Source organism: Serinus canaria, chromosome 5 (assembly GCF_022539315.1).
Source record: "Serinus canaria isolate serCan28SL12 chromosome 5, serCan2020, whole genome shotgun sequence".
NCBI lineage: Eukaryota > Metazoa > Chordata > Aves > Passeriformes > Fringillidae > Serinus > Serinus canaria.
Genome location: NC_066319.1, coordinates 7,273,550 through 7,299,723, shown reverse-complemented (window position 1 = coordinate 7,299,723; position 26,174 = coordinate 7,273,550). Strand labels below are relative to the sequence as shown.

Sequence of the window (26,174 nt, the reverse complement as noted above, 5' to 3'; positions counted from 1 at the left end):
AGGTGACATCAATGGCTTCTGGGCTGTCACCAGGACAGAAAAACCAGAGGCCATGTGAGCAAGCTTGTCACACACCCTGCCTGATGATAAGGCAAGTTATCACCATTATTCTTTGACCTATTTTTTGGCTTGTAAATGACTGGGTCTAAATTCCCAGCCAGAGACTGAAGATATTGTTTGCTGACCCATTGTATAGGATTGCCTTGAAAGAGTTAGCATTTGTCTTAGGTGAGTCACAGATTGCTCTGATGATGGATGTGTGCTTTGGTTTGCTCTTAGTGCATCTCTCTTGCTCTCTATGTGCATGTATGCCCATAAAACTTATATATATATATATATATATATATATATATATATATATATATATATACACACACACACACACACACAAAATAATTGGTTTGCTTTCATGGCATACCCTTTGATGTCTGGGGGGGATTGTTTTTTAAAGAACCACTATTAGTCAAGCAAAAGCTACCGAAGCAGACAGAAAGAAACTACTAAAAGTATTTGAAATAGAGGACAGTTTATTATTTAGGGCAATGGGATAAAGGTGCAGGAGAGTGGAAGTTCAAGTGCTGAATCATGTGGATATGCTTAGTATGTAAAATTGTTTAATCTACGTGGTGACTCAGTTCCTTGTTTATGACAGGAGGACAAAGCTTAACAGCCTTGTTAATAAAATAGAATCTATGAATCCATATGAATGAATATGGAATGTGGACATGAAGGTGATGGCAACTTTCTCAGAACTTACCCAGTTTATCCAGCCAGATCTTGCTGCTGGAGATCATTTTGGATCCTGCCTTAAACAATATTCTCTTGAAGATCTTGTAAAATGTTGGTCTCTGTGGTACCTGTTCAAACTGAAATTAGATCCTCATTGGTTGTGACCTAAGACAATGAAATGAAACTAAAGATGTAGCTCCAAATGTACAGCTTTTGAGCAAAACACCAAAGTAGTTGTCCCAGAACAAAATCGTCTCTAACAGAGAAGTGTTTGCACCAATCAAATACATTAATGAAGGAATGCAATTTTTTGAAGGTTCAGTTTGAAAGGTATTTTGGAAGGACCTAAATTTGCTACACAACTACTGTTCAGCTGCAGGCTATGGATCCATAAGATCTACTTCCAGAGAGTACCAGGTGCTATTTAACATGAAATAAGGGTTTTCTCTCAATCTGAAGTTCAATTGCCCATATTTTCTCTATCCCACCTCAGTTTTCTGAGTCACAAGGATGTATCTTGTACCTGTATATTAATGGCAACATTTGGTTTCTGTTACAAACCTCTCTTCCCACAAGTACGTGGTGGTGTTGTGTAGAACGCACATTCCCATAATCATTTCATATGTTTTCAGTCTTAAAAATAAAGTTTATATAATGAAAATACAATATAATTACACACATGGGAGTTCTGGTTTGGAAGAGGTTCAGCAGAATTCTTTGATAAAACAAGCCCCTGACCACAAAAGCTGCATGCAGTGATTTGACAGTCAGACATGTATAATCACTTACTCTAAATTAAAGGCAGTGTCACCATGGTAAGAGCAGCACACTGAAATCCCTTCTGTCACTTTTGGCCAGCTAGTGACAAATCCTGTAAACTTAACCAAAATGCATCCTCGAATAAACTTTGAGGAACTTTTTTAAAAGGTGCTTGGGGTGGTGGGTTATATACGGAAAAGGAAGTGCAAAATATCTTTTTATACAGGGTTATTTTATGATACTAATTGACCTCTCATCAGCCTGGTCCTTTTTTATTTTTTCTTTTTTTTTTTGCTTTGCACCAATTTCTAGTATCCAGAAAAGGACATTTTTTTTCAGAGAAAAAAAAATCTCATTAGACAGAACAGAGGTGTCAAAATCTTTGAAGGTCAACACCCTATGGTTTCTAGGTGAGGTTTGCAATTTGGTGTTCCTGCCAACATCTCTCTGCAAAACACATGAAGCCTTTTTCACTCCACCAAAACTGCCCCTTTGAGCAGAAAGTTCATGGGCAAGATGCTCCATGGGTACAGAATTTTGCAGCTCCACTGAAAGCAGCAGGAGGATGCTGATTTACCCCAGATACGGATCTGGTTTGCAGCGTGTCTCAATCTGAATTCACAGAGTGTGGAGTAATGTGAAACAAGGAAGTGACTTTTGTGAAAAGCATTTTTGGAAAGGAAAACCAAAAATGATGGATGTACCACTGGGGCAGAGGGAGTGGAGCCTGCCTCAAAGAAGGCCTTGTAGAGCTGCCAATCTTGCCACAAAATGGGCTGCTGCCCTCAGAGAGGAGGGGGAGGTTTCTCCAGGACAAATGCAGCCACACCAAGCACCCTAGAACCACTTTGTAGATATTTTTATGTACCGTCACATCAAAACCAGACAGAACTTCCAAAACATTTGAATTTGACCCATCACTGATTAATGGAAGGAGGAGAAGGAGAATGGGTGGGAAGAATAGTCATTGTGAACTGCCATAACACTGGGCGGCAAGCCATGCTATTCAACAAATGAGACAATACATTAAAAAACAAAACTCTGTTTTCAGGGGCCTTCTATATATATCAAGAGCTTGATTCACAGACCACTGAAGTTAATGGGAATCTTTCCTGTGACTTTAACCAGCTATTGGCCCTGCTGTTACAAAAGAGGAATTAATATAAGTTTGCACTTAGTGTCTCAATTAGAAGATTGCAAGGTAGAATAAAACATTGGTAGTTAGTTGATTCTAATTAGTCAGAATGCACACTCGTTTTTGCCCGCCTGTCTGTAGTGTGTCTTACTATTGTAGCTATTAGCATAAGCCAATAGCAGAGAAAAGACTTTAAAAAAGAATTTTGCCCACCGGTCTGTAGTGTACCTTACTATTGGATCTATTAGCATAAGCCAATAGTAGAGTAAAGATTTTTAAAAAGACAAAAAATGCACACAATGACAAGAAAAATAGTTAATAATTTGTGTTCCACCTGATATTTAAAGCTCTGCAAACATAATTAGTTGGGGGTTTGAGGGGGGAAATCTGATTTTCAAATATTGGATACCTTTTTATTCCTTCTTTCTGTTTCTTTCCCTCTGGAAGCAATTAGCTCAATCATATTACAAACCTTATCTCTTCAGCTATGCAAGTGACATATTGCCATTCCAGTTAAATGTGCAGCAGTCCTTTGTGAGGAACAGGATTGTTCATTTCCATAGGAGTTCAAGATGGGGAGAGTAAATCATCCTCTTCCTGATCCAACTGAGCAAATGGAAAAGGTGACCCTCCTCCTTTTGCCATAACTCTGTTGGAAGTCCTGCCTCCACCAATCTGCTGGCAGAGAGGGCAGGATGAAACTTTGCAAATTGCTTAGTTGTGCAAAGTTAAATTCTCAGTCTAATTAGGGGAATTAATTTCTCCTGGGTGCTGTAACAAATTTTACCCAAGTTAGCTCATCAGGAAAGACTGAGCTGTGAGGGTACCTGTGACAGCTCGCTGCTTCCACAGGTAAAGAGGGGCAGTCACCAGGGAAAAGGAAATCAATTCCTCATGCCCACTTAAAGGTATTTCCTGCAGGATGTTCTTGGACAGAATCTTTGTAAATCCACAAGACAGTCATTAGATCCTCAGACCTGTTCAGCAAAGCTCTCTTGATCAAGCTTAAAGTGTGCATAAAACTCAACAGTTTTCCAGATAATCTTCACCACTTCCAGATAATTTTAACCATCTTGGCACTTCTGTTTTGCCAAGGGTTTCCCTTGTATGGCTGGAGTATATCCCACAGTATTTCTCTCTGTCTTTGGGAATTTGAGGCTGCAGCTACACTGATTCCACCAGATCAGCAGAAATACTTGTGTTTTCCTTCACCCATCACTTCTTTTCTCTCTTATATTTGTGACCTCATTAATAGAAAATCAATATTTAGTGTCATTAAGGATCAGGACTAAAGACATTTGTGGAGCAGAACTTTGTCAGTGAGCCAGTCACAGCTCAACTGAAATGATGTTTTGGTGTTTCTACAGCACAGGAAATGCTTGTATCACTTTTCCCCTTCCTCTCATATGTAAATGCAAGCATATTTAATATCCTGGACACTTCCACTTGGTAATGTTGGCAGAAAGTGACACTGCTGACCTGAAGTGATCACTTGACACTGGGAAATCAAATAGCAGCAGCAAATTAAGGTGACACTGAAGTTACTGTAAATATTGTCATTCCTTCCATGGCAATATGTGCCAGTAAGGAAAAAAGAATTCTCCTCATCATACTTCATGTAAATATCACATGGATTATGTCTGTGTTTCATCCAAGAAATGCCAGCTTCAGCAATTTCAGTGTAGAAGACTAGAACAGTTCATATCCATTGAATTCTACACTTATGGACACCTGAAATTCCACAGATGAAGATGTTGCCACTTTTCACTCTCCATGGCAGAAAGGTTTTTTCTTTTATTTTGACTTTTCTGTCTTTCTGAAAGGATTTTTTTCCTCTCTCTTTTTTTTTTTTTTTTTTTGATTGGAGAAGAAATGTTTAATCTGTTTAATCTCCTTGTTTAGGGCCAGCAGTAGTTCCTCATTCAAAAGCCAGTGCAGAGGTGCTCACTGTATCCAACTGACATTTTTTCTGTTACTCAGGTAAAGGTTCTCAGCATGTACTGAAGTTTAAATACAAACTTTAGCTCAGATTGGGGTATTTTCCAAAGCAAAATCCTAAATTGCTCCTGCTAAAATTTGGGGGGAAAAATGTAAGGAGAAGCTAAGATAATTGCTGGGAAAAGTAGATCCCCGGAGAAAGGCAAACAACCTGGCTCTCTGTTGACTTTGCCTGGGTCAAAGGGAAAATGTGAGTCACTGGCTTCTGCTTACATTTTTTCTTTCATCTTATTGATATCAGGAATATGAGTCCAGCTCTCCAAGGTTTTCTGCCCGAGTTCCTCTCTTTGCTTGCCTGCCTTCCCAAGACCAGTCCATTTCCTCTCTTTTATCTTGCACTGCAACTTTCAGCTCTGCTTGTTGGAGAGGCTCGAGCTGACTCTGTGCAGAGGCAATGGCTGCTTGAAGGAAGAGCTAAATGTTCATGTATAAAAACATTTTGGCACACAAGTAGGTAAAAGGGTTCCAGCTACATTGCAGGAAAACAGGCATTTTCATTCTTCCTGTTTTTCGGTAAGTCCATGAAGTAAATGATTTGATATTTGGAAAATAAAGAGGCGCCTACATCTCTGTTTCAAGAGCTGCCTGGATGGGAATGGTTGCTGCTGGTGAACTTCCTTGCAAGTGTAGAAGTTTCATGATTGTCTCCCATGATTTGGCTTCACAATTGCTGATAATGGTCTGGGTTTCTACGCAGGAGGGAATGTTGGAGCATCAGCAGGACTGTGGCTGCAGGGCTGGTGCCAAGGGCAGGCCCCTCAAACCCAGCACGGTTCCACCGTGACGTTCCAGCAGGATCTCCAGGGCTTCTCCTGGGAAGGACGTGGGGCTCTTGGATGTGAGACCACTGGTGGAGGTGGGACAAGCTGCTAGCTGCTAATCCTGAGCAACCCCACACACACCCAGTGCACACCCAGGCAGACTGGACCTCCAGTCCCCAACCTTCTCCATCTGCTCTGCGGGTCCCTTTTGGCGTATCTCCTTTTTAAAGGCAGCGATTATGCGCAAATCAAATGAGTCTGTCTCTTTAGGTCCATTAATTATTACATTCCATTTACATTTTCTGTTTACTTTTTCCCTTCTCTGTGGAAGCTATTGAAGGTCTGACGATTCAGAATGCTCTGGGAACACTATGTGGCTTTCCTTCTTGTTTGCCCATTGTAACGGAGCTCATTTTTCAGTGGAGGTTTCCCATTATTTCCAGGAAAAATGTGGTCAAACCCATGTACTCCCAAACCTTTTGATCTCCTGAATCCTCTTCATATCCCAGATAAAAAAGTCAGTGATTAAGACAGAGTTCCTAAAAGGACACATAGTCAGGTTTCCCTTTGACCAAAATGGTTTCCCAGTGAATCAAACCTTTCTCAGCTCAGGGGGGGCCCGACAATAGGCCCTGAAAAGATGGATAGAGCAATTGTCCTGCTTAGTGATCCACGAAAGGAAAGGGGTCCTTAGTGAAGGCAGACCTACAGTAAGTCTGACCTGACACTGCAGGAGTAAGACAATGAAAGGTCAAGGAGACTAACGAGAGGAAAAACGCAGACAATGGGTGCCACAGCCAGCACACAGCCCCTGCCATGCAGACTATGGGGCAGCAGCCTTAACTGCCTCAGACATGTGAAGGGCAACTGAAGCGGAAAGAACTTGAAGTTTCCTTCTTAAGAATTGTGGCCCAGCATCTCCAGGATTTACCCAGGCCTCACAGAGAGGTCAAAGTGATGCAGCTAGGCCTGAGGTGAATGGAAAATAAAGATTATCTAATTGGGGAGGAGAAAAATATAGATGTATTTTAGACCGAACAAAAAGGGCAACTGCTTGACAGTTGGGATCTGCAGCAAGTTCCCAAGGCATTTCGTGGGAGGAACCCCACAAAAAAGAGAAAGTTTTTGCCCAATTATTTGAAAAAAGCCCCAACAACTCAATATTGATATATGTGGGACTTGCAACCATCATATTTTTTTCTGCATGAACAAAAGATCCATAGTTTACAGTATCTGGGGCTCAACTGAATTTCCTTCAAGCACCCAGCAATTGTTTCTTTCTGTGTGTGAAAGAATCCTGGTCCTTGTCATCTGTCTGGAGACAAAAAGGAGGAATCTCTGTGGCTTCTGCAGGCATCCCTGTCCTCAAAGGCATCTCCATTATTGCTTCTTGTGGCTGGGCCTTGCCCTCCTGGAACAGCCCCTTCCTCCTTAGGTCAGACCTAAGTGCTACCTTTGAGTGTGAACACCAACAAGACGAATTTAGTTTAGTTAACAAATGACATTTTAAAAGCTTCATCAGAGGACTCAGAAAGAAAGTCTACCTCAATTATATTTGTCATAATCGCTGAATGTTTTTTCCATTCTAAACCACATTTTTCATCTTTTCAGTGACCAGATCTTTTCACAGCAGACACGAGCATTGAGGTTTGTCAGTTATCATTTCTGTGGCAGGAACTGGCAGGTGGAACAGACATTTTCTTACCCATAAAAGCAAAATAAAGTGGTATTTTGATATTTGACAGGTTTAAGGTAAGACAACTGTTCTTCTGTAGAACCTTGCACAAAAATGGCACTTCCCCAACATTGCTAAAATCAGATATAACTGTAGAGAGAAGGAATTGGGATGGTGGTGTTGGTTAGAGGATGGCACATGGAAGTTAAACAGTGCACCTGGATTTTATTCCCAGGTCAACTGCTGGCTTGTTGTGTGATCCCAGACAAAGCCCTAGAGCTCCTTCTGACTCATCTTCTCTGCCTGGAAATCAAATCCAGTTTCTTAAGGAACTTTTTGGATCTTGGGTTAGAGGTACAGCAGATTATTACTTTCACCTATGGATTAAATTCTGTTATCAAAGGAAGTGAAAATGTAAGTAGCATGAGTTGGGTTGAGGAATAGTGTGAATTTCAAATGGCATAAGGCATCTAATGAAAATTACAATTGAAGAATAAAATACTGTTCCTTATGCTGAGATGATGGCTGAATCAAACCCAAATTCTTTTAAAAGCCATCTCAATTGGAAACTATTAGGTAATTTCTTTGGAGAGTGGGGCAGGGGGTAGATGATATTCCTTCTACAATTACTGAGCCTTCTATAAGTGAAATGATCTCTTTGCATTCCAGTGATGACCCCAGCCATGGATGAAAGCCGAGTTTCCCATCTGACCTCTTGTTTTAAGTTTCTACCTGTGTAACTCTGCATTGTGGATATTAACTCTCTGGGGCCTGTAGGTGAGCACAACACTGAGAGCAAATGAAAGGTGGAGCTCTCCTTTAAGGAACCTGAAGTTTAAGGAGCGTTATTCCCAGAGTTAACTCCATTTGTGCTGGAATTCCCTTGGAGATCAAATTCTACAGTGTGACTGCTTACAAAACCTGTGGGGCTCCAAAAACCCACAGAGGGAGGAAGGTAGGTATTTCTGCCCTGCTGGAGGGGATCATTTGTCTGAAGAAAGAGAAAGGAGCGCCCATGAATGTGTGGTAGGGCCAAGCCAGCCTGGCCTGGCAGTTCCTCAGGGATTTGGGCTGGGCAGGAACACCATCAGCTGCATCCCTGCTCTGAAGGCAGCACCTAAACCCGGTGTGAAACCCAAGCAGATCCCTCATGTGTGTTAGGCTCTTTCCCCAGGCACTCCCCCCTGGACCTGGCAGAGCATTTTCCATCAGGCAGAGCTGCTCCATCCACCCTTTTCCTGGTTGCTCAGCATGACCCAAATTTTCTGGTTGCTCAGGACCCAAATTTTAACTGCCACACATACTGCAAGTGTGATTCATGCCTCCAAACACAATGTAGGTGCATAACTAAGACCCAGTGAATCATGTTGTGGAAGTGCCTGGCTTTTTCCAGTGACTGTAGCTCAGATAGAGGAATGAAGAGCAGCTGAAGCGTGGTGGAGCTGCTCCCACAGCACATGCCTGTTATCTCAGTTTTTCAGATCATGTTTAGACACCTCACAAGATCTGGAAGGGGGTGGTTAATCTCCAAATCATTCTGCTGGCCAGGGCTTTACAGTGTGTTTTTGTACTAAAAAATAAGTGACGTCACATAAGTGCAATTGACCTGTAAAAACCAAATAAATCTGGGCTCCTTCTCTGTAGGTGATAAAGACTCCTGTGAAGCTCCTTTCTGATTATCACAGGTTTTTAAATTGAGTTTAATTAGCCATTAAAATAATTTCCCAATGTTTATAGCCTGGTTTTCCTCAGTAGAACATTTTAAATCAAGATGATATCTTTTTCCAAAAGATATGCTCCAAATCAAACAGGGGGCTCAGGAGGCTGATGGACCCACACCCATCCCTTGCAGCCTTCTCACTTCCAAGCAGGTAATGGGAACCACTGTGGTATTCCATGCAGGATGCTGGGGTGAAGGAACAGGGTGGGATGAAGTGGGAGGCTCCATTGCCCCCAGACTGGCTGGATCACAATTCCTTTAGGGCTTTGTGTCAAGGAATATTGTCAAAAGTTTGCCAGAAGCTCAGAAATCCTTAAAATTAATGTGCCAGCATTTTCTTTGATCATTCAATGTTCATTTTTCTTATCTCCAAATTCTCCCAAGGCATTTCATTGTGCATGAAATGAAGACCCACTAAATTATTTTCAGAGGTGAAGAGCTACAGTCTTTAATATATACCAAAAGCTTGGTTTCATTTCTCACCAGGAAAGATTTTTTTTTTTAATTAATCAAAGGGGAATTTTGCTCCATGGAGCCCCCCCAGCTGTAACATTTAAACCCAGCTGGATCTGAGGATACTGAGCATTTTGCTGTATTAAGTAAAAAATTTGGGCCAGATACTGCAATCAGTCTGCTCCAGGCTGGTTGTGAGCAGCGTGTCAGTATGAGTGCCATATCTAGGCCAGCTGCAAAATCAGGTAAATTCTTACAGGAGATGTATCCTCTCAGAATATGTGATGATTTGCAGGGCTCCCAGAAGGCCATACCCCAAGCACCTAGTGAAATAATGTGCAAATCTAATTGTGTTTCATCCAAAAAGGAGGAAGCAATGGCAGCCACCTGAACTGACGTGGCAGCTCTGTTCTGGTGTATGAGGAAACAAAGAGGGCAAGTTTCCCTCCAACTGAACACAGCTACAGTAATTGCTTCAATAACACAATGTTCTCCACCAGCTTTTGGTCAATACCTGGCATTAATAACCCTGTCAGGATTACCCTGATTAATGAAGAGTAATTCATGCCAATCAGGCAGCCTGTGAGGTGGCCAGTGCCATGTTAACCAGCTCAGTTCTTCTCAAATATCTCCTGACACTGTGGCCCTTTGTGAAAGGACAAGACCAAGCAGGACAGTAAAAATTGCTGTATAAAGGTTAATTACTCACATGCCTGCTTATTCTCACTGTTGCCATTTGGTTCTCTTTCATCTCCCTGCTTGAATTTGCTGTTTTCTTTGCTCAGTTCTCAGTTTGCCCCTTCACTTGCTGGGTTTTTTTCACTGAAAACAGATCATCTCTCATTACTGATCTACCACTGCTGATATCTTATAATTTTTTAGCACCTTCCACTAACTTCTTTGGATATTTTTCCTGCATACTAACCCACAAAAATGCCTCAATAACCTCTCTGAGTAAGGACTGCTCTGTTTGCTTCTCCATGTAGGTCAGCTCCACTGAGCTGGGTTACAGTTCATGACTTGCCCAAGGTTACACAGGAAATGTGTGGCAGAACTCAGAATGGAAACCAGATTTCGCGCTCTCCTGCCTTAACAACAAGGTTATCCTTTCTCTTTGTGACGCTTTTGGGCAGTTCCTATAGATCTACACATATGTTTCAAATGAGTTAAATTTCCATGAACTTGGTGCTTCCAACAAAAGTGGGTGGATAAACGACAAAAGGGCTAAATTATGGGGAAATGGCAAGAGCTGCTGGGAGATTTGCATACCTGGTCACAGTAGTTGTGAGCATAAATAACTAATTGATTACATGCATAATTGTGGGAACGGCCCGTGCAATTTTACTGAAAATTCAGACCCAAATTCACAGAAGGGTAACTGGAGAAAATAAGTTAAAAGTTTAATTTGATTCACATGCCTGGTGAGCATGGGCTTGAGCCACAGAAGATGCTGTAACTGGGTTGAGGTCTGGTGTGTGCAGCTCCCAGACCTTGCTGAGCACATGGTCACCCTGATAAACTGCCTTCAAATGGGTTTTGATTTGCATTTTCTTTCACTGAACCAAACAGTGATTTGCCTCTCATGCCTTTTAAGAAAACAGGTAGGTATGTTCACCACTCTCATTTGTGTGATTTGTTCATCTCGTGTTTTTAAAGCAAACACTGTTAGGAAGTCTGGGGATTTTTAAGACTCTTTCCATTTGCCAGTGGCTTGAAAACGGAACTCCATGATGAAAATTGAACCCCATGATGAAAACTGAACCCCAGGATGGAAACTGAACCCCAGGATGGAAACTGAACCCCCTGATAATTAGAACTTTATTAAATAAAAGTGCTAAGAGATGAGATGCTGAGCAGTGGCACAAAGAGGCATCCTCAATGTGAGAATCTCCCGAAGAACTCCACGCAGAACTCCACATTCTGCTTGCCAAAATAAAAAGGTATGAAAATTTGCACTTAGAAAACTCCAGTGGTTCCTGTCTGAGGGGCAGTTTCACAGACAGCTCTTGCCCCAGCTAGAGAGTAGACAGAGTAATTGCAAAATACTCTGCTGGTGTAAATCAGGACATGATGTGTGTGCCCCAAACCTGGTGCTTTACACCCAGGGAGGATCTGGCCTGTAGCTTCCAAGGTGGCAAGAGAAAATGTTTTCATTTGCAGCATGTCTGGGACAGATAGAAATGTCTTTAAGCCTGAAGGTCTTCAGTGCTGGGTTTGTGGTTTTTTGCTTCATTGACCCCGTTCCTGGCTGATTAGATAATGAGAGAAAAGTGTGCTGTTAACAGCTCCGGAGCAACGTGCTGCAAATTTAGGGAAATGAAAAATCTTTAACAAGAATTGAAAGGAAATCATTGATTTATGGCAGGACCTTCAGCTAAGCATGGATTAATTAAAAAGCAATGCAAAGATGAGCACGGGTCAAGAAATGAGCAAAGATTGAATTTTGCCAGGAGCGGGACCGTGAGCGGGCACGTGGGTGAGTGATAACAACACCTGGCCATCTGCAGAGAGGGGGGAAAATTCCTCTTGGCAAAAGCTGAAATGTCACAAGTGAAAGGCAACCAGCAAAATGTCAGCAGCTGCTCTGGAGATGGTGCTCAGAGGAAAACACAGACATTCTCTTACACCATGGCCATAGGTGTGGTGTTGTCCTATTTATAGGGCTAAGGTAATCAGGCAGCACCCCAGAGCCAAAAATGCATCTTGGGAGTTATAACAGATATCTCCTGGCACATGGTGGGAGAACACAGAGGCGGGGATCTGTCTCCAGCTCCAGCCGTGGGAGCAGCATGGAAAGGGCAGCTCCTAGCAGTCCCCAGGCACCCACAGCACTGCTGAGTGGCAGGGAGTGTTCGTGCACACACACAGCTCCCAGTGGGATATAGGTAGGGAGCAAGGAGGTTGGGTCATGCATTCCCACTCCAGGGAATGAAAATGTTGCCATTTTTTAAAATGTGGGTTCATTGTCATGTTACTGTGATGGTTGTTTCAGTCTGTGGACTAAACATAGGCTTTCTTAATTATCTAATCCATTTAATTTGTGAAGTGGAGGGGTTTATGAAGGCAGATTTTTTGGCTGTGCTGGTGAGGTAGTAATAATTCAGAGCCACAGTTATGAAGTGCTGTTTAGTAGTGGTGGGTTTAGACTTTTGGTTATTGTGTGCATTTATTTTTCTTTATGGTTTTGTAATTATTTATATTGGTAACAGGGAGTTTGTGAACACCACTCTGTTGTTGTGCTCATATGAAAGAGCAATATTGTTTGCAGAACAATTATTTGGAATTTTCCCCCCCCCTCTTAGCTACCTTGTCATTTGAACATAAGCATGTAGGCTGATTGTAATGGGAAAACAAGGAATTACAATTATTAACCAAGGACAAGGGATTGTATTTTACAGAGGGGGAAGAGAGACAGTGTGTTCCAGCTGTTCACCCAGATGCTCATACACTATCATCCTCGCTTCTCCAGTAGAAATCTGTCATCCTAAGTCTCTTTGCAAATCCAGCAAAAAAAGTAATTTTTGCATTTTCAACCCTTGGCACCCTGTTAACTTGTCCCCATGCCAGTTCCCAGGAGTTCCTGGTAGCTGCTGGAGTGGTACAAACTTTGCAGAGAAATGCCAGCATAAACAACTAGAGGCAAAAGATCAAAATCTCCTAAAAGATGTAGAAGCACAAGTCCTGGTGAGAATCACTGGGATTCAAAACCTCCTCCGTTAGCTGCCATGGAGAGATCCAACCCTGGATCCCCAAAAGAGGAACATTTTTATTGAGGCATCAGATTCCTGGAGGGGAACAGCTCTGCCCTGTGGCTTGTCTGCTTCAATGGAAGGGAATTAACTTCCAGAAGGTTCAGGTTTCCCTTTGCCATATACTGCTGCAGAGGTTCTCCTTGGTGTCCTTAAAAATATCTTCCCTTAGCCATTAGTCTTTTGGAATGATGAGGAATTGCAATGACTCTTCAAACAGCATCAACATTCAGTGCTCTTCCTCCCCCATCCACAATCATAAAAAATTTGAATTAGGGTTCCCAGAGACCGTTTTGGAGAGTATCATAATGGTGGGAGTTGAGAAAAAAAAAAAATTGAAGAGGAACTTTTTATGATCAGTTTAACTCATCTAGCCAAAAAAAAAAAAAAAAAAAATAAAAATCACTGAACTCATCTTGAACATTTTCTCCTTGAGTGGAGGATTCCAGCAGTGGAAAAAAAAGCACTTTGGGAAGCAGTGGAGGGAAGTTTACACAGATGGTATGAGAGAACTGGCATTGTGCTTGAAGATGTGGTGGGCCAGAGAAAAAGCTGTCCTAAATAGAAGGGACAAGATACTGGGTTTAATTTAGAAATGCTATTGGCATTTTTGTTACCGGAATGAAGGGAGCCATGAGTCTGCAAATGAAACAACCCAAACCCTTCACCACAACCATGGAGTGCAGCAAAAGTGCAGCAGCTTGGCATTTGCAGGCTTTGAATTTTTTTCCTTTGTCTCGCCAGCTTCTGGAGTGCTCTCTCACCTATTTAGTTGCTTAAAGGTAGCTTGTAAGTACAAAATGTCAGCCTGGGCTGATGCTGCAAAGATTTTTCCAAAATTCCAGCCATTCCTTTGGTTTAGCAACTGTAAAGCTCTTGCAACTATTATCATTTGTGGTGGTCACAAGGAAGTGACACTGTCCAATAAAATCCCCACCACAAGTCAAGCTACTTAGCAAGGACGTAATTTAGACCTTGGTTTGACAGCTTTTTTTCCTACTCCATGTGAATTGACCAAGTTCAGTTCTTTGTTAGAGGCATTTGGAGCTGTTTGAGGTTTTCTAACAGTACAAGAGAAAGTGGTCCCCAGTATGCCATCCTTCTCCTTGCTTATGAAAATATACTCTAATAAAAGTACTGGAAGAACTGAGAAATATGGTTAGTAACTACTTGGTAAAACTGGATTAAGATTTTGTTCTATTTATGTTAACAATAATCATTGTGGTTTAGTGGCATTTAAAACAGCTGGAACCTTCTGTTTCAGCTGGTGTTTTGATATGTCATTTTTGCTTGGACTTTGGTCCTGATTTTCTGGTCTATGTGAAACAGGTAAATCATTTATGTATCTCAGAGGAGTGCTTTTAATTTAGGAACTTAGAGAATTACCAAGGGTGGTTATTTTAATCTCTGCCACTCAGTCACGAAGGGCTAGGTCAGAAAGCAGATTTAGGAATATAAATTGGTAGAGAAGTCAAATTCAGGTACTATGCCTGTAAACTAAATCTGAAGCCCCAAAACCCTGTTTGAAGTCTCTGCATTTTGAAGTCCTGTACATGCTCAAGGGCACCTGAATCTTGATAAACTTCAGTGTGATAAAATTCTCTCTTGGTGGGGGAATCCAGCTGGGAAGGGAATCCTCCATGCCAATGCCACTGTACCCTGAATTTACTGCCCAGGGCTGAGTGAATGCCTGCATGTGCCAAACTGCAAAAACGTGTAGAGGGAGCATCTTTAGCTCCAGTACATTGGAGCTGCTGTAGAATGACCAGGGAAAAGCGCTGGGAGGTCTGCGGGACTGCGGTGGCCGATTAGTTTAACTCTACTGGGTGTGTTACAGCCCCCAGCAGCAGATTAGATGTCAAGTTTATTGTGTACTGGGATAAGTTCAGCCACTCCTTATCTCCTGAAAGCGCCTGCCCCCCTGGGCAGGGCTTCCAGGATAATTTGAGTGTGAAAGGAAAAGAGCAGAGGCTGTAGAGAGAACTAGCAGCTGCCCAAAGTAACCCTGTCTTGGCTTCCAGGTTGCAGAGCCCAGAAAATGGCAGATTTCATAACGGAAGGTAAAATTTTGGAGGTTAATATCTCTGGAGGTTATTTTGTGGGGCAAAATTGCCTCTGATTCTCCAGAGGATTTGAGAAACTCTGAAAAGAGAGTTTGGAGAAAAAGCAAGTATGACCTTACCTGGTGCTGTGCAGCAATGTATTGGTCACAGTCTGTGATTTCGATGTTAAATTATCTGGGAAAATGCAGTAGTTATATCATCATAAATGCAGAGTTTAATATTCATCACGTTTTGTTTTCATTTTGTTCTGTAATATGCTCTTCCCCACACTTTCTGTATAAGGACTGTCAGAGGAAAAAAAGAGACGCAAATCTCATCTTTGCAGCTTGCAAAGGGTGTGGGAAATCCAATAATCCAAATAAAGTATAATTTAAATTAAAAATCAGAAATAAAAAATTATAACAACAATAACAACAACAGTAATAATGTTTGGGACATTCAAAAGCAATAAGGTCTTAGTCCTACAAGGAAGCAGGCTGGGATTCAAGCATATGTAGAGGTTTCCACCAAGAAATACGGGTTGAAACATACAAAAAGCTCTAGAACTAGAAAGAAATTCTTGCTTTAGTGCTCTCTGTTTATTACAAAGGATTTACATGAAACATTAAAGGGCTCAGCCCCGACCAGGCAGAGGCAAGGCTGGCAGGAGAGGGAAGCAACCAAAAGGAAGTGCCGATAATGTCTCTCACCACTGATACCTGGGTCTGTGCAGATAGTTAATAGATAACGCCTCTGGAGATAAGTTCTCCCAAACCAAGAGAATTCCTTCTTTTCGTGCCCTGCAAATGGTTTCCTTTGTCTGGTCCTTTCAGCAGCTCTCGACAACATCTGCAGGGGAAGTGGCTCCCTCCTGATGCAAACTTTTCGGGGCTGCCCGGGGGCTCTGCTCTCTCTCCCAGCCCGGAGCCCATCACCCCCAGCAGGAGGGTTTGCCTTCTGGACCTGCCGCTTGTCTTTCAGATGCAAAGCGGGCAACTCCTGCCCCAGACTTTGTCAAGAGATTTGGCTGCGGTGAAGCAATCCGAGGCAGGGCAGAGCCTGCAGAATGCAGTGCAGATGGAGGAATGACTACACAACTGGGTTTTCATGTCGGGAGCCTAGGGTCCAGTGGTAATTTATGCCTGTGCAGTCCCACAGGCAGATAATGAACATGTGTTACATTTGCTGTGGGAATGCCGAACTGTTAAAGAACAGCAGGCTGTAACAAAACTCTAGGAAAAGCCATATCCTGCTGTCATTTCATAATGGACATGAGGTTTGACCATAGCACAATGTGGGATGTGTGGCAACTTTTGCACAGGACTAGCTTGGAGGGACTTTTTGGATAATGCAGTGAACATCTTCAGAAAATGAAGCTAATGAAAAAATGCTCTAACCGAACCCCCGTGAGATCCAGATTTTTCCTTCTCAGGGAATGTCCTATGGTTGAGTTTTACTTCCACTCCTAATGAAAGCAATAAAACAATCCAGAAAGCCATTACAAAGCATGATTATGAATACAGTAATTGTTGGTCAATCAAGTGATTTGTTTGAATAAAAGCTAAATATTTAATTTAGATGTCAACTTGAAATAGTATGGAAAATAGGGGGAAATGTTTTGCAATGTAAAATTGAAAATGTCGTTTTGAAAATGCAGTAACATTCAATTTTCAGCAAGCCAATTCTTTTGCTTTTCTCTTCAAAAGGAACATTAATCAAGCTCATCACTGTTAGGCAGATGTTTTGTTTTCTTGAATTGGCAGTTTCTGAGAGTTTAAATGTAACTGACTTGTATGTTAAATACCAAAAGATATCTTTAAAAGGTGATGTAATCCCAAGGAGTTAAAAGTGTTGCTGAGAACCTATGCTATCCAAAAAATACCAGAAAGAGTCCTACAGTTGAAGGTTTGGATTTTTTTCCCTTGGTCAGAAATATTTGTATGGATGAAATTATAATAAGGATCAGAAAAAAGATTAAACAATTTCACTGATTTTTCCCTGGGTCTAGAACTTCTGTTTATCAGATGGTATTTTTTTTACCGAAGTGGAACAAGCCAGAATACTGTGTCACTTTTATTTTCACAGGCTAAGTCTAAGAAAAAGCCCTAAAATATTTCCTGACCAACTGAAAAGGTATCCTAGAGGAGCAGGTGCTTGTTGGTGAGGTAAATAATGTTTTCTGGTCAAGTCCAGCTGCAGCTGTTTGGGTTTTTAGACATTGATTTGCATGGCAGCCTGGTGTAGCGGGGAGAGAAATCAGCCCCGATGACACCTGTGGGAAGCTGCTCTTCTTGGGGCTGCAATTAAGCTCCACAGTAGCTTTTGGGAATCAATGGGAATTAAATGCAGATAACAGGCATTAATGGAGCATTTATTGGAAATAATTTAAATGGTGTTTAGTGGTGGCTTAGTTAATGGAAATTAATGACTAACTAGGGTTTGGGTACAGGCAGAACTGCTGGAATGTGGCGAAAGTCAATACAGGCAGCTCCAAATGGCAGGGGTAAGGAAGTGCTTATTGACAATAGTGATCTTCAATATTTTCCATTGGAACTATAATCTGATTCAGGCCGTGTTGCTGTGGACTTCGCCCAGAGCACAGGGAAAACAAATTATTAATGATATTGTAAATGCAAAGTGTCACTAATCTAGTAAGTTGCTATGCTGGGTATTGAAATAATTAATGCAGTAGATCATTCTTAATTATAGTTTTGTATTTACAGACAAACTGAAACTGAGGCTGGTATTGATTAAAAGAGGTGCCATATTGCAGACTTTTCTAACCCTGTAACTATATTGTTCTTGAATTTCATACAGTGTAGCTTAGCTTTTTACATCTGATTTGAATTACTTGAATGTCTTAAAGATCTGTGTTCCAACCAGATGTGAGAAATTGCTTTGGTTTGGAAAGTTTCAAGGAAGGACCACCAAATAATGAGGGAAAAACCAACTCTCTATTATTTTCCCCCTACACCTTAGTGGAAAATATAGAAAAATAGTATCTTAATTTATTAATACAACTTGGGATCCTGTCGGGAAAATGTTCCTTACCTGCAAAGTTTCTTTATCTTTCTTTCCAGCCCAAGATTATATACTGGACTTGATAAACCTCTGTAACTGAGAGACTTAAACATTTCTACACATAGTAATACTATTTACTGTGCTTTATGCATGTTCTGTCACACAGCCAACTCTTTAACTAGGCAGGATTTCTCTAGTTTAACTGCTGGTTTAACTACAATAATTGGCTGTACTGAGAGAATACATATAGCCCAGTTAACTGTAGTAAAACCACAGACTTTTTTTTCTCTTTTTCTTGTCATTAAACTTCTAGATATTTTTAAAATTTAGTTATTAAAAAAATAACTAAAATGTTCAGTTTAATATGAAGTCATTACCTTTTAACAGAAAGGCTTGTACATAATTTCCTGTAAGGAATCAGATCATATACTAATTCTGCTCCACATTTTGTTTTGTTGTGTCTATTTGAGAGAAGTACTTTAAGTCTCAGAATCTATTCTCTTTTGCAAAGTTATGTGATAAAAATTAGAGACATTCTAGTTTCCAAAATTTTCCCTGCCACATATGGAAAACCTTCCATTCCTGTGAAATTCTCATCGGTGAACTGGGAATGACTGCTAGAAACTGACCACAAAGAGTATGAGTAAAGCCAAGTGAAATGATCTACAAAGGGTAAATAAAGGTTGGAGATTTCTTTGGAAATATTTCCAGAGCTCTGTTGAACAAGTCACTGAAATCTGGAAGAATTACCTGGTTTGTTATGCCATATAACAGTGTTTCATAATGACATGAATTTCAAGCTAGTGGCAAAAGCTGCAATAAGCAGGTTACTATTACCTCACAAAGATATCATCTGTACTTCCTTGAGAGAAGTCCAAGGAGTACAGAGACCACGTTTCAAGTACTAAAAATGGCTGGAGAATATAATTGGCATCATTCCTTTTCATTATACCTGGTGGTTTGTTCCAGGATTTACAGTCTTGACCTTGATGTGCCATAAACAGAGCCTTCATTTAAAAGGGATTAAGGCTGGTTATGTGTGATAACCCACCTTAACATAAATGCTGTCTTTTAGAAGATGCCAAGTTATGGAACACCCCCTACCCATTCCATTGCCAATGGCTACAACACTGCTTTGGAGAACACCTCCTTGCCACCCAGGGAAAGCAGAACATCCTAAGGATGAGTCTTCCCAGGGTCCAAACCCCTGTCTTAGGAAGGCCATCCACAGCACCATTATTTGGGATTGACAGACGTGGCAGTGCTTTCTGAAGTTCTTTGGGCAGAGCCTCAGTCAAGAGACCCTCCCAGGGGTGATTCAACCTGAATTCCACAGTCTCATGAAGGCAGAGCTTTGGCTTGTGATTTGGGCAAGGTTCAGCCCAACTTCACACTGAGTGGGGCCTCCCTGGCTCCCAAACTGGTGCTCAGGTCAGGTCAGCTCAGAATTAAAGAGCTGGAACTGCCTGTACATCTGTTGAGTCCCCCCAAAGTCTGAAGTACAAACCATAAGGGCAACCAAATGCTAAGAATTAAACCTTTTTCCTATACACAGCTCTCAGATGAACCTGGTCCCCATTGTTGCTCCTCTCCAGCAGGAATTCTGGGGAAAATGGCCATTTCTCTGCAAATTCCTTCCCACATAGCACACACACACACACAGACAGGGGGTTGTGAAATTGCACCTTCACCGAGGGTTTTGTTACAGGCTGGGTTAAGCCCTGTTGAAAATGGTAGGTTTAACCACCGCCCTTCTCTTCAGCGGCACTGGAGGAGACAGTTCAGCACATGTTCCTGCCCAAAACAAAGGCATATGTAAGGTTGCCCAGGAATTCCAAAGATCTGGGTGGGGAGCCTTGCAGAGTTTGTTTTGGGCAGGGATGCATGTGGAAAAAAGGCAGAGCAGGCTAAGCAGCAGAGATGGGGCTCAGAGCAGGCTGGGAGGAAGGTGGGCAGCCTGCAGGATCCTGGAGAGAGGGATTTCAGTCCTTGAGCTTTCCTGGGCAGCAGGACCAAGGAAACCTTCTCCGCTTCCATGAGAGAGGAAAAGTGATTTAGCAGTGGTTCACAATGGGCAGCTGTGAATCCACGCCTGTTCAAAGCTGTACACAATTGTAGTCGTCTCAAGTAACAAAAAATGGGATAAGCACACAAGAAAGTGGAATCAAGAGATTTGCTTGCCTGTGTTCCTGGAAAGCAGGGCCAGAATACCTTGTCACTACCTCCAGCCATTACAGAATTGTGAAAATCTGGTTATTTTTTAGGCTGAAAATGAGACAGTTTAAGGAAGCCCTTACAGGTCCATTCTTATATTAATTGAAAGTCACAGTCTGAACAAGATTATTTGAAAATTCCCAGACAATTCAGCCTCTGCTGTGTAGACTATGAACACTGAATTCAGTAAATTCTGTATACAGCTGGAACAAAGTGTCTGAGACCTTCTTTAGTTAATAAATGTAAGTGAAATATTTGAACAATCTGATAACAAACACTCAGACAGGCCCCAGACTGCTTATTTAAGTCACAGTTGTAACAAGAGCTCTGGAAGATTTACCTGTGGTAGGACTGCAGATGTGGTTACTCAGAGATTTTTGGTCATATTTTCAAACTCATATAACTGTACTTTATTTCTGTATATTTCAGCTGGGGCAGCACCCAGAAACAGGGATTTACAGCCCTTTATTCCCTCCATCATTCACCTTGAAGGCCATGCAGCCCTCACTCCTAGAGCTGCTGATATAAAGATAATCATCTTTGGAGTGAACTTCCTAGGAACCAAGTCCTCCTCCAGCTGGAGGCAATGGAAATACTGTTGCTGACTGCAGTGGCAGTAAATCTCAGCTCTATCATTTTTTATGACACCTCTTCTTGCAACAGATACGTTTACTGGATCGTTCACTGCTAATTGCCTGCATTTTTTCCCTTCATGTTATTAAATGCAATTTGTAACATATTTCTCATTTTTTAACAAGAAAAAATAGCAAGTTATGGAAAGGAAGAACTGTCTATGTTGAGCAGATCTCTTAAATATTGAACTTATCTCATTTGTCTTCCTTTTCTTTATCCATCCATTTAAAAGGAAGATGTTTATGATGTGAGGTTTGGCAAATAGCTCATAAAAAGTAAATCTTATTTTGTTGTGATGCAGAGAGAGGGGAAGGAGAAATCCTGTAATTTCAGCAATTTCTTTTTCTTTTTCACACTAAGTTACAACTCAGCCTGAGTTGAAATGACAGATACCAATCCCAAGAATCAAGATTATCAGTGGAAATGCCAACTGACTCTTCAGAACAGCGTTGTTAGTGGCACCACTCTTTTACTGGAGTGAATCCAAAGGGCGTTTGCTCTCAAATCAAGCATTATGTTCTCACTTTTCTAGTCTCACATCATTTATTTGAAAGCCATTGTTTCCCCTGGTTCACAGCCATCCCCACGTGTGTGATCAGAAACATTAACGTGCCATATTTTATCTGCCCCTGGGCATCAGTGCTCAAGGTGTTGATGCTGATGTAGGATGAGGATGCTCACCACCTCTCCAAGCCATGGACATGGTGAAGGTGATGACTACGGGCTCTTATAAATGCACTTAGGGGTTGTGGTGTTGCAATCCAAGGCTGCCCACGTGTTGTTTTTGTGTCTCATTTCTTCACAGAGAACCGCTGCCGGTTCTATCATTTGTTAATGTTTCCATGATGAGCTTTCCATACTATTTTTACTTGATAATTCTTAATCAAGGCAGGAATTCTGCTTTCAGCAGAGCAGGATAAAGCACTGACCTCCACAGCACTGAATGTTTGTCCTCTCTCCCTTTCTCATCCACCAAATTCCACCTTGTGTGGACTCACCAGACACTGGGAACAGAGCTCTCCTCACAGAATGTGGAGCGAGATACACTCTGAGCTCAGTCACTCCCCTTCCCTGTGGAGATAATGGGAAAAACCAGAAACCTGTATGCTGTGATTCACCTTACCTGTCCCAGACATCTGGGAGAACTGAGAGCCAACAGTGCCTCACACCGTGCTGACCGGTTCAGACACTTTCTTGCACTGTGGATCTCCCTCTGCTCAGCTGAACCCCACGCCTGCTTTTCTTAATATGACCTTAAGTATAATGTAACTCCACCTCAAGCCATTGTTTTTTGTGATTTATACAAATTTCCAAACCTTTAGTCTGCTTGTCTTGAAGGCATTTTAATAAATGGGTGCATCACAGGATTTCAGAAAATAACTGAAGTCACCACAGGACAAAGCAGCGCTGACCACACACTAAAAGCTGTCCCTCTGTCTCTCACTGAAATGAACATTTCAGTATCAGCAGGAAGGAGTATTCCACAGTTGGGATCTGGTAAGGTGGTCACAATCTTCTGCATGGACTCACTCATGATAGAGAAGGATTCTTTTGCAAACAAGAAGATGTCATACTGCAAACAGAAACCAAGGAAGTTCTTTTGTTACGAGATGTTAAGTGACATGCTTGGTACTTCTGTCTTGAGTGGTTTGGGCTTCCTTTAAAAATTAAGGTGTGAAATTAGTTTATTGGATCCTGTCTAAAAAGCCACAGAGCCTCCTAGATTGAATCCTGTCCTTCACTGATTTTTATTTTAAAAAACTTGCTTATCTGTAATTTCTGCCAGTGGCTTTAAAGCAGATTGCCCCACAGTTCTGAAAGGTGACAGAGTGAGATGTCACTCAATAGGGTTGGCATTATCTAGATTCCCTTTAACTGCTTAATTTTGCTAACTAGGCTGTCCAAAATCCCGGTGAGCACCCAAACCCAAACTTTGCACACATGAACTTTTGCCACCAACCAAATAAATCTCTCATTTTGACTACAGAAAAAGCTAACTTTCCATCTGAATTTTGGAGTCTGGGTTTCCCTCTACTTCCTGCAAGAGAGCGTTGTTACATCAACTCCTTGCAGAGTTCCTGTCTAATTGAACCACTAGTGGCATGCATATGTGCTAAATAAAGGAATGTCATTAAAAATTTATGAGTGACTTACACTTTGAAGCAATAGAGTGTTAAAGACTTAAAAAGATTTTTTTTTCCTTCCCTCCCCCGCTCAGGTCCTTCAGACCAGGAATTATTTGCAATGCACAGAGCTCATTTGGGATTTGACCACTGTTATTATTATTCCCTTTTGCAGTGTACTATGCCCACATCTTTTTCAATTTCCATGAATATTGACCAAGATCTAAGCAGTGAGGTGATGTGAAACCCTCTCATTGATTTTCAAACTATGCAACCCATAGATAACTCACCTTACCCTGGGCCCAGATTTGCATGAAACTGGGGGCTGATTGTCTCAGAAAGTGAATCCAGCCAGAAGTCCAACCAATCCCTGCTGGGTGTGAAGCACAGAGTGAAGTTACAATGGTAGGTTTTGGATGGCTCCAGGGTTTGTAATGGATGCTTTGCACAGCTGTAATGATGAGTGGGTGAAAAGAGTTGAGAATGAATCAAGTGTGGGTGGTGGAAATATTTGCTGGGCATGTCACAGCCAGGGGAGGAAGCACAGGGGCCTCCCAGCCTCAGTGATGGGAAAGATGTCAAGGTTCCCTGGACATGGGCCCTGTTTATTTATTTATTTCAGCTCTGACACGCTCCCTGTAAGAGAGCAAAAAATGTGACTTCGATACCATGTCTTTTAAAAGCAGGGAGCTGATTGTGGCTGAGCAGCAGAGCTCTCCTATAATCTGCTTCCCAACGTGTGGGTGCCTCTTGGGTTTCCTCAGCTATTTTATGGCCCATTTTCAAAGATTTTTGTAAAACCAGGCCAACAACGTCTGCATCCCCTACCACATCAGTGAAAAGTTGGACCATGTTTCAGAGCCATGTAAATTCCTTCTATAAGAAACATTTACATTTTTACAAAGTGTAAATTTAGCAGACCACGGGGTGAATTCCTCCCTCATCACATTGCAGCTGCCACAGGGATGGCTTGACTAATAGTTTACCAGGAGTGAGCAGAAAAAAGTGCAGCACGTGTACCATTACAAAGGTTTCTTCCAGGATTGCCGTGACTTGTTCAGATAGTTGATAAGATAATTAATTCTTACTGTTCGTGTATTTTCATGAGAACTTACCTATGAGTAAACAAAACTCCAAGCCTAGTTGGTGTTTCTTTATTGTATTATTACATGGCTCTGTAAGTGCAATAAAGCAATCTCCCGACTTCTTGACTCTCTGTGGTGGTAGTTCCTAGACAGGTTTCTTGCACACATGAAATATATACAACAACTTTCATGTCTAAGATCCTAGCAGTTTAAACACAGTCCAATTCTTTATTGGCAACACATTTTTGCAGTTAGGACTTGATTGGGCTGGGAAATATTAGAAATGTGTTGACTAACACATTGTAAAAAAACACAAGATGTGTAATGTTGGAGCAATGCTGGATATTCGTGGTTCAGGTTGAATGGTTGTTCATGGTCCAGAGTTGCAACCACAGCTGACAGAGCAGTTCAAAATATGTTGCCCAATAACTAAATTGCTCAAAATAGTGACTAAAATGGTGGCTCCACTGAAGTCTGTGCCAAACTCCATTGATTTTGTAGGAGTGGAACACTCCCTTTCGCACAGAACAATGTACTCATTCAATAATCAGGTTTTCCAAAGTGTTGGGTTTTTTTGTTTTTTTACAGCCATGTCTTAAAGGACAAAAAAATTAAACCTTTAAACCAGGGCAAGAATTAGTGACACTGAAAACTGTCATGTGGGAGGCCTTAAGGAGAGCAGTGAAAATTCAGAGCCTGGCCAGCATTTCATTCTTTTGCCTTAAAAGACTCACCCAGCAAGAATCTGTAAGTGACACTCAACGGAGAGTGCGCTTTCCGAACAGCTGATGTGAAACTTGAAAAGAGGCAACGTAACAAATGTAATGTGGGGGGGAAGTGCTTTCATTCCAGCTCAGAAACATCTGGTTTATTGCAACAATAACTACTGTAATTATATCACTGCTGGAAAAGCCTCTCTAGGTTAGGTTAAGTTTGTGGTTTCTATAATAAACACTGCTTTGGAGGAGTGGGGGTTTCAGTATTTCAACCATGTCAGATCACACTGAACTGAGCTGTGATTTGAGGCAAAAATAACAAAATATAGAAAACATAAAAGCATTATTTCTAACCATATATTTCTTGATATATACTTCCTCATTATGGTAAGTGGAGAGTATGCCAGAGAAGTAAATTTTTGTATGACTGACCATATTTCACTGATAAAAACTAAAGAAGTAATTTTTTGGTCAGTTGGAGACAAGCTTATTAATACTCATCATAGTACATATTGCTGAAAGAAATGAACAATTACCCCAAAAAGGACAGTATTCTCACTTTACTTGCAGGGAAAGTGAAGGAACTTGGGTCAGACAGCAAATTGATGGTGGAAGGTCTCCTAGTAAAAATAGAGTTGATTTTTCCAGGGATGTGCCTGTGTGGTAGGACTTACTACCCAGCCACTGTGTTACTTCCCTAGCTATTAAAAATGGAGTCTTTCAACTCCATTACAGTGCTTTTCCATCCAATGGAAAATTGGAACCTACATGAGACTCACTCCAGTAGGGTGGATACACTTGGATCTGCAATGGGCTGTGTGTTGCACACAAAGGTTTTCTCAAAAACTCCAAAACAAAAATCAAGCATTTTTCATTCTACCCTTACAGCATACTTAGTCTAGAATCTGTGACAAATATTCTGTACAGCAATACAATATTATTGTATTGCTTATGTTTGAAAAAGAATGGCTAAATATCTTACTGATAAAGGGAAATGTCACTCCACATAGATGAATTCCCATTCAAGGGCTTTGTTAGTCTAGAAAGATGTATAGATCCAAAACATTTGAGAATTTAACAATGATGGAAAAGTAGGTATTTTATTATTGCAGTATGCTTCTTTACCCCATGCCATGGTTTAACTGTTTGTTGCTGTGTGTTCAGACTCACAAATTAGATCAAATAGAATTTGTGAGTTCTGTGTGTGCAGCGTTTTAACAACTGACCTCGTGTTCCTGCATGCTCACACTGGCAAAATCTCACCTGAGCAAGAATCAACTCATTCTGCACATGCAGATGTGGGTTTGTGTGTGCAGACTTCTGGTTTGTACATGCAGATTTAACACTATCTTTAGTTTTAC

The 26,174-nt window shown here is 41.4% G+C and overlaps 1 long non-coding RNA gene across 4 annotated transcripts; it reads left to right on the top strand.

Annotated features, from left to right (window-relative positions):
- The first annotated feature begins 379 nt into the window (after positions 1 to 379).
- On the top strand, positions 380 to 24,219 carry LOC127059661 (uncharacterized). 4 transcript variants are annotated; one of them, XR_007777665.1, is made up of 4 exons: positions 380 to 5,477; positions 7,293 to 7,411; positions 7,727 to 8,012; positions 10,938 to 24,219. It is a non-coding gene; the product is annotated as an uncharacterized LOC127059661 (long non-coding RNA). The 4 variants fall into 4 exon arrangements; XR_007777666.1 differs by having other exon boundaries at positions 7,293 to 7,471; XR_007777667.1 differs by having other exon boundaries at positions 7,293 to 8,012; positions 10,938 to 11,170; positions 11,596 to 24,219.
- Positions 24,220 to 26,174: the final 1,955 nt, after the last annotated feature.